Here is a 9,111-nt window from a genome sequence, read left to right on the forward strand (position 1 = left end):
TATAGTACTTTGTATGGCAGCCCAGAAAAACTAGTACAGCACTACACTTGTAATCTTCCTTTGTGAAAGAAGGAAAGGTCTTAGGGCTGCAAATCCACCTGAATTTTGAAGGTGCCTGAATAAAATCCCTCTGTAAATGACAATCAAATTTCTATCAGTAGGTTTCCATGTTGTAAGGTGAATACTCTTCCAAATAACAAAGAAATTATACTGTCCCACAATGTAATCCTTATCTCACTGCAAGTGTTATCCCCTCTAAGCACAGGAACCATTTGAGCCGGTGAAAATCTTTATAGTCCTAGCAGTTGGCTAAGTAAGCTTCTGTCACTGCACACAGCGTGTTCCCAGGAAGGAATGCTGAAGGCAGGCTGACAAAATAAGAAATTCTTCCAGCTTTTCATAGGAGGTAGTGGCCTTCCCTAATTTCCTTATACTGGGAATTTCACTATGAATCATTTATGATCAATTTTTTTCAAAGCTAATTGTTTTCTCCTCACTCCCTTGTGTATTCCTCATTTTCTCAGTCTATTGATATCTTCTGCTTCCCAGCTGTGGCTTCTTGGTTAAAATAGAGTAGAAAATGAGGGAGAAGACTCAAAATAACTGCAAGGGCTCAGATTGCAGACTAATGAAAAACACTTCCCTTATTCCCTTACAAATACTGTTTCTTCTATCTTTTATGGAATCTCATGAAGATGTTTGTGATTGATTCTTGCAAACTATTACCCTTCCCAAGATATTTGTAGCATGAGAAAGGAACTGGAATGATAGAACTAGTGTACTATAAAGAATTCCCTGACAGGGTCATTCTGCCAGGAGGAAGAAAACTGCAGGGGCATTGTTATTGAGGGGATAGAGGGTTATCGACATCGTTCAAAGGATACTTGGCAGGGCCCTGCCCATTCTACTTACCTCCAGAGCCACACAGATAACAGCGAATATGCTGTACCTACACAATAATGTAAACTGCTTCCAAACACTTTTCCAACCACTTCAGCAGAATAAACAGTGAATATGCTTAACACAATTGTCTTTCATACCTGTCCAGGAAGACTGCCTTCCAGCACTTGAATTGGCCCTCATAATTAGCCTGGTTTCAGTTGTTTTAAGAGCCCTAAATTCTAAAAACTTCATTTTATTAAGTAACTCAAATATTCTGTCTGCTTTCAAGAAGATTTTGACCGATTACAAGCCAAATTACAAGCTAATGTTTTCTTTATTTGGGAGAACAAAAACATAATCACATACATGATGCAGATAATGTACTTTCAGCTCCACATACGACCCTGCAAACCACAGCATATAAATGACAAAAACTGTTCAAATGGAGAGAGAAAAAAAAGTGATGAAACACAGGTGTGATTCATTCCTCTATCCCATGTTCTAGAAAAATCACCCAAACATAGAAACGAGGCAAAAAGTTGAATGCACAACTCTGATGATTAATTTTGTGTCAACTAGATTGAACCATGGGGTGCCCACATACTTGGTCAAACATTATTCTGGGTGTGTCTGCGAGGGTGTTTCAGCTGAGATTAACACTTGAATCAGTAGACTGAGTAAAGCAGACTATCCTCCCTAATGTAGGTGGGCTTCATCCAATTAGTTGAAGGCCTGAATAGAACAAAAATGCTGATCCCCCTGAGTAAGAGGGAACTCTTCCTACCTGACTGCTTTGAGCTGGGACCTCAGTCTTTTCCTAATTTCAGACTCAAACTGAAACATCAGATCTTTTTGGGTCTCAAGTCTACTGTCTTTCAGACTAGAACATACACCATTGGCTCACCTGATTCTCAGGCCTTTGGACTCAGACTGGAACAATACATCCACTTTCTGGGGTCTCCAGTTTGCTACAAATCATGGGACTGCTCGGCCTCCAAAATCATGAGACTCAATTCCTTATAATATACAATGGGATATATATATATACACACACACATACATATATATATATATGTACCTTATTGGTTGTTTCTCTGCAAAACCCTAATATAACCTTTAAATATAACACCAGAGCATTGTTCTATAAAAGCAACTGCAGATCATCTGACTCAACTACTCAACTGGGATATTTAACTTTATTAGATCAAAAATTGATTAAACAGCAAAATGCTTTTTACATCAATAAAAATTTATAAGCTAACCTAAATAATGAGTGATAATTTATTTTCTGCCCATTAAAGGTTATAATTTTATTTGCCTTCAGGGTATCAACCAGATTTCTACCTAAATTAATCACAGTCTTGCATTCCTTAATCTGTTACCTAAAAATGTGAGGCAATATACGTGTAAATGCCATTTCTAAAGCACCTAAGCCATTCTGCTGGGACCATGAATAATCAGTTAGATAAAACTTTGACATCTGTTCACCAAAAATGTGTGGGATTTATGGCTTGTTAAAATATGGGATTTGTGCTTTAAAGCCATTTTCTTTAAAAAATAAAGAAAATTTTTTGGAATTTTTCCATGGCTCTTCAGATTGCCTTGGCCAAAATAAGATCAAGGTCTACTTTCTAAGGGGCATGAAAGTGACTGGTTTAGAAGAGTCCTCATTTGGCACTGCATGGTTGCCAGTAAGGTCTCCATCTCCAGGACAATCATAAAACAAAACCTTTTGTCTTATAGTGCAAGAATAAACACCAGCCACTGAATGACAGGGCATATAGCTTCAGAACAAGATATGAATCCCATTTACAGGACCAGGGAGGGAAAGGTGCCACATGCATTGAGACTAAATTCTTTTTCAATAGTGTCTGACATTTATTGAAAATAAGAAAAGACTTTGTACAGGTAGTATAGAAGAGCAGGGCAGACTGCAGGGGTTTTAGTGTTGAACAAAAGGCACACATCAGAGACAGTTGCAAATTCAGAAGAGAAACGGATTCTGAGCAAAACTAACTGGTCCATAGGAAAAATGAGTGACTGGATTTGGCCCTCAGGCACACCTGGGCCCTGCCAGCCATATAACAGGAACACAAGGGGTAACCAGCTGTCTGAATCATTGTCCAAGGGCTGTGGCCAGCTCAGATACCCCCAAGGTGAGTCCAGATCACTAAGAACGGCAGTCTGCTGGTGGGATGTGGTGGATGGAGATGGTGATAGCCATGGCAGTGGCAGCACAGGCATATGGGCAGAATGACACAGGAATCTGGCAGTGTGGCAGGGGGACGGTGGGCAGCGGCCAGCTGCGGTGGTCTGTCCAGTGTGTAACAGGACCCCAGCTTGCAGCTGGAGCACAGGACAGCGTCCAAATGTGCATGGGAGGGGCTCGGCTGGTAGGAGAGGGCGGCGGCGCTCTCCAGAGCAAGGCCCAGAGGCAGCAGCGCCAGCCTGGAGCGCTATTCCTGGAACAAAGGCAAGCACGACACAGGAGGGGACAGGAACGCACTGGAGATCACGGCGACTCGAGGTGTGGGGATGGAGGTGCAGCGGGAGGGCGCCGCTGGCGACCCTGGAGGCAGCAACTGGCACAGAGGACCCTCCCCAGAGCACCCGCCCCTAGGCCCGAGGGTCTCCGGGCCTAGAAGTCCTCGTCCTCCTCCCATCCAAAGACCCGCTTCATCTCGGCCAGGAAGCCCCGGTAATCGTTGAGGAGGGGGCTGTTCTTCTTGATGTAGGGGATCACCCACTGCAGGGCCGGCCCCGTGAGGCGGGTGATGAGGAACGTCACCTTCAGGGCGTCGCTGGAGAACGTCTTCTCGTCCACGAACATGTACGAGCCCGTCTGCACGATGAACTCCGGGAGCCGGTCGGTATCGCCGTCAAACGTCTCGGGAAAGGGAATCGGGTTCCTCCACCGACGCGCGTCGGCCCGAAGAGGCCTGGCCAGGAGGGTCTTTATCACCTGCGCCCGATCCATCGCGCCCGGCTTGTTCTGCTGAGCTCCGCTGGGCTGCACAGGGGGGAGCGCCCAGGCGTCGGCGGAAGTGCACGTCCACGGAGGCGGGCCCAACCCCCGGGGCGGACTGTGGGCGGAGTCATGGGGAACTGCCCCAGCGCCGGAGCGGGCCCCGCCCACAAGGCGAGTGGTCGCTAGTGCGCCGGTGCGTCACGAGGAGCACACAGGCTAAGGGGCCTGGGGAGGGGGGGCGGGATGTGGGGCGGGCCTGGCGTCCTCGAGGAGGCGGGGCCAGAACAAGAGGGGCGGGGCCGAGGATTCCAAGGGAAGACGCAAGTGAGGGGCGGGGACGAGGGGCGGGCAGTAGGGGAGGAGCCCAGGACACCTGGCGGTGTAGGAGGAGGCGGAGCGGGCTGCCCGCGGAGAGCAGAGGGTCCCTGTTCTGCAAGTGGAGGAGGCCTCCTGCCACGCCTCTCCCTGCCTCTCACTGATCACCCCTTGCGTGTTCCTTTGCGGACCTTCGGCTTTGGACGCCACTTGAGTGAGGTTCTGTGAACACAGCTTCTTCTTCCTGCATCTCTCGGCTGGATTATTGGCTCCTGGCTACAGATGCCGTTGCTTTTCATCATTACTAGAAAAGCCCCAAATATTAACAAACATAATCCAGATCAGCGTATGCAAAGCATAGTGCACGAAAAATGGTTAACGTGAGGAGGGTTAAATGTTAAGAAATCTCTTAATTTATTATATATATTTTCCGTTTGTGATCCGTGTCTTTATTTGATTAATTTGCTTCTAGTACAATCGTGCCACAAAGTATTAAAGCACAGGATACCTATTATTTCTTCAACATCTGCCTTTTTTCAAGGCTTATACTGTACCGCATACATGGTGTATCAGCAGTTCCTGACTATTTTAAGAAAATGGGGCCCAGCGGGGTGGCTGACACCTGTAATCCTAGCACTCTGGGTGGCCGAGGCTGGACAATCCTTTAGGCCAGGAGTTTGAGACCAGCCTGAGCAAGAGGGATACCCTGTCTCTACAAAAAATAGAAAAATTAGCTGGACCTGGTGGCGCTTACCTGTATCACAAGCCATAGGTGTTAGCTCGGAAAGTTGAGGCAGGAGGATCCCTTGACCCCAGGAGTTTGAGGTTGCAGTGAGCTAAGATGGCACCGCTGCACTTTACCTGGGGTGACAGAGCAAGGCTGTGTCTCCGACATAAAAATAAAATAAAAATATTTTAACAAAATGGGTAAAACTCTTACAGAAATGCCGGTATCTCGAAGTACAATGTTAGTGGATGGGAAGGAGACAAGGAGAGAAGGGGAAAGCAGCAAACACGTCCACACAGAGGGAACATAGTTCAACTCTGAATTGAAAAACTACTTCCTTAGAGAAGCTGGGTATAATGGAATTTCCAGAAAACTTCCTTTGCCCTCCCAAAAAGGACCTGAGAGACCCCAATTCAGTCCTCTGAATACTACACTTAGGACATGCTATCGATGATGATCATCAGACAGTAGGAGGGAGGAGAATGACTGTGTCGTCTATTTAGGTCTAGTTCGTAGCACCGCCTCTCTAGCTGCTGGTGGATTAGTGGAAACCACTGAATCGCTTTGAAGGATAGAGATAGAAAGTCCGGAACATATTATCTGTCTGTATGAGTGACAGAGCATAGTGACTTGGAAAGTTTCCTAAGCAGTAAAATGACTCCAGGATAGATATTTCTCTTCAACATTAAAGATGGCAAAAAATATTTTAAAGATCTCGAGGTCGATATAGTGAAAACCGAAAACTACAAGGCAGAGAACACAAAAGAATCAGGAGGATGCTATATTCTATGAGGAGAGAAAACCCGGTAACTGTGAAAGCCCCAGCAACATACCACTCTTGTTTATAAATCACCCATTTACCGTTACATGTATAGGTTGAATCCTTTGCTTTCCACGTACTAAAGAATCCTACGTTCAACTTTTAAGCACTCTGCCTTTCTTTGTCAATCCTGTAGCCCAGTGTCTGTTGCAGTCAATTTTGGTGTGGGTAAGTGGAAGCTGCTGGCAAAGGGCCTTGAATGCGGTGTCTGACATTGACTGTTTTCACTAGTTGCTGCCTGATTACTCGTTTTCTGTGTGCTTTGTGATTTTAATAAACTCATTGGCAGTTGGGACGTCATTTGAAACAGTTGTTGAATCGTGTACGACTTTATGACTGACCAGCTAAATTTGGCCATCTTCGTCATTATGAACCTGAATCTTCAGCACTCTGACTCTCTGAGCTGGAGGTGGAGTGCTGGTGAACTTCCACTCTGATTTCCAGTGACCGTGCAAGAAGTTTATAGGCTCACTCTGGCGGCTTTCAATACATGCGATATAGTAGTCTGTTGCCTCTCTATCATTTTAGCACAAACACTGCGGAAGACTTTGAAATGATGATTTTTCACATAGGTGCTTAAACAACTGTCTCAGGATTTTCTCCAAGACTTCAGACCCCTGTCTACTTTTACCTGGAGATCACTGGCTTCTTTCTGGAAGTGATCCAACTTCATGGACATTTTGGTTCGTGGATGTAAAAATCTGCTATTACCCAGGTCACCGTGTTTTGTTATTAAGACCTGATCTTCACATCCTTCAGTCTTCAGAAGTGTGAACTGATCCTCGTTATACTGGTCAAATAGATGTGCTGCCCTTTCCTGGGGGAGATGAAGCAGCCACACAATGCTGAACACTTCATTCAAGTCCCCCGGTGGTGCATCAGCGATGGATTTACGAGCCGTCCGTACTGTCTCCTGATCCAACCGCTGAAACCTGAAGTCAGCCATCATTGGCTTCCTAGTGTTATTTTTAACCCTATGATTTTCCCATTCATCCAGAATATGTGTTTTTTGATTGTACAACATGAGAATTTTCTTTGTTCTAGCTAATTGTTTTAATAATCAAAATACACTTTCATCTCATCATTGTATACACAACATTCAACTGAATTTTGGGGACCAAAATAAAAAGCTACTTTCCCATTTTGAAAGAAATATAAAATACAATATTTGTATTAGTCAGGGATCTCCAGAGAAACAGAATACCGCATGTGTGGTGTGTGTGTGTGTGTCTGTGTGTGTGTGTATTTATTATGAGGATTTGGCTCACAGGATTATGGAGGCTGACAAGCCCCAAGAACTGCAGTCAGCAAACTGCAGGCTCAGGTGAGCCTAAGATGTAGTTTCATTCTGAAAAGTAAGACCTGAAAGCAAGGAGAGCAGATGGCGTAGTTCTAGCCTCAAGGTCTGCAAGCTCAAGACCCACAAAGACGTGAGGTTGCAGTAGGAGTCCAAAGCCAGGAAAAAACCGATGTCATACCTCAAGAAAGTCAGGCAAGGGCAAATTCCCACTTATCCTCAGGGTCATCCTTTGTGTTCTGTTTGGGCCTTCAGTTGGTTGGCGGGGGCCTGTCGGCATTAGAGAGTACAGTCCAACTTACTCAGTTTATCAGTTCCAATGCCAACCACATCCACAAACAGCCTCACAGAAAAACGGAGAATAGTGTTTGACCAAATGTCTGGGCATCCTGGACCAATCATGTTGACACATGAAATTAACCATCATGACATTCATGATGTATTACTTATTTTATGGGAGACGTTAAAATGTGAAGAAAACATTTCACACTGCATTGTAACCAGTTCGAGAAGAAATGGAAATTGTCTCACATTTGAAAAGGGTATTTAAAATTGTCACAGATTTGTGAGGGCATCTTGACTATGACGTTAAAACCTTAAAATTATCTAATACATTTAGTCTGAGAAGATCCACTATCAGAATATTGGACCCTAGATGGAAAACCTTAGGGCCCCAAATGCTGAGCATCTCAGACACTCATCTATGGTGCAGGGAGGGTAGGGATGGGTCCATGTCCCCTCATGGATCTGTGTTCCCTCAGAGCCCATCAGTGAGAGCGGCTGGCATGACAGACTAGAGCACAATGGGAGGAGAGGCAGCCAGGGTGGGTGCTGAGGAGTATGGGGAGGCAAGGGGTCTGACAGCTGTATGGAGAGGGATGTAAGGAAGAGGGGGAGGAAGCCACATGGGTCAGAGGGAAGGCTCTGGATGAGGTCAGAGGATCAGAGGTCTGTTACTGGGGGCAGACCAGGGCAGTTGATGAGTCATCCAGCCAGGTCTTTGACTATTGCTATAGTGGGGACTTTTCTTTTTCTGACCAACAGGCAAGACGTGCATCTCTGAGCTAACAGATACATGAGGCACAGAGATGCCTTTAGGTTTGGGAGGGGCAGGAGTGAGAGCCAGAGAGATGACACCACTAGCACGAGAATGCTGTGATAATCCTGGCATAGCAGACACACACACACACACACACAGACGTGCTCTGCTGGGTCTTAGCTTTTCTACCCCTGATTCTTTCTTTGTGGCTCCCCTCTTGTGAGCACAGTCTTCCTTAGGGTTCCAGCCCATGTATTATCTTTATGAAATCTCATCCACTCAGCGCCTCACTCCCACGTTGACCTTTGTGCAAAAACTTCCTGATTCCTTCAATCCCAGGAGCAGGATTAAACAAACAAATAAACAAAAAAGAACTTCCAGATCTTTAGCTCTAGGTGTTTCTTCCCCTCTCAAGTCCTCATTGTTTTTCCACTCGACTGCTCTTCATCTTCTTTTCAGAATCTCATTAATACCTCAAATATGTTGCAATGTGATTCCTTATTTTTCCCTCTCTTCTCCCCTAAACTGTTCTGCCCTTTATTCCCTTCCGTCCATCGGTGGGACCACCATTCCTTCAGGCAGCAGCACCAGCACACTCACAGTAGCCCGTGACACTTCATCCTTCTTCACTTCCCATAGCAACCGCTGCACAGTCCCCCCCTGCCATGCCATGCCATGTGCTCAAGTGCTTGGCTGTTCTGCATTCACTGCACTTTTAGGAAATCGGCATTCATTACCATCCACCTGGGCTCTAGCATCCTGTGTGTAACTAAATGACCTCTTTATTTACCCAGTGATTCTCTAGTTAGATTTGTTCTGCACAGACACCCAAATGACACATTTGAAATACACAGTAGATGTTGTTATTCAGGGCCTTAAACTCTGAAAATATCTCCGGGTATATAGCATCCCCCCAGGCTTGTCTCTGGACTGCTCTCTGGACTGCTGCTCCCCACTCATCTTTTTTGTTTCTTTTATTTCAGCATATTATGGGGGTACAGATGTTTAGGTTACGTATGTTGCCCTTGGTCCCCCCCCCAAGTCCGAGTTTCAAATATGTCCA

At 45.6% G+C, this 9,111-nt stretch overlaps 1 pseudogene across 1 annotated transcript; it reads right to left on the minus strand.

The window, feature by feature from the left end:
* Window positions 1–2,745: 2,745 nt before the first annotated feature.
* Window positions 2,746–3,923, minus strand: LOC105807406 (annotated as a pseudogene). Its single transcript, XR_001137329.1, has one exon. The product of XR_001137329.1 is annotated as a CAAX box protein 1-like (transcript).
* Window positions 3,924–9,111: the final 5,188 nt, after the last annotated feature.

The sequence above is a fragment of the Propithecus coquereli genome, unplaced genomic scaffold, assembly GCF_000956105.1.
Source record: "Propithecus coquereli isolate 6110/MARCELLA unplaced genomic scaffold, Pcoq_1.0 Scaffold15780, whole genome shotgun sequence".
In the NCBI taxonomy this organism is placed as follows: domain Eukaryota; kingdom Metazoa; phylum Chordata; class Mammalia; order Primates; family Indriidae; genus Propithecus; species Propithecus coquereli.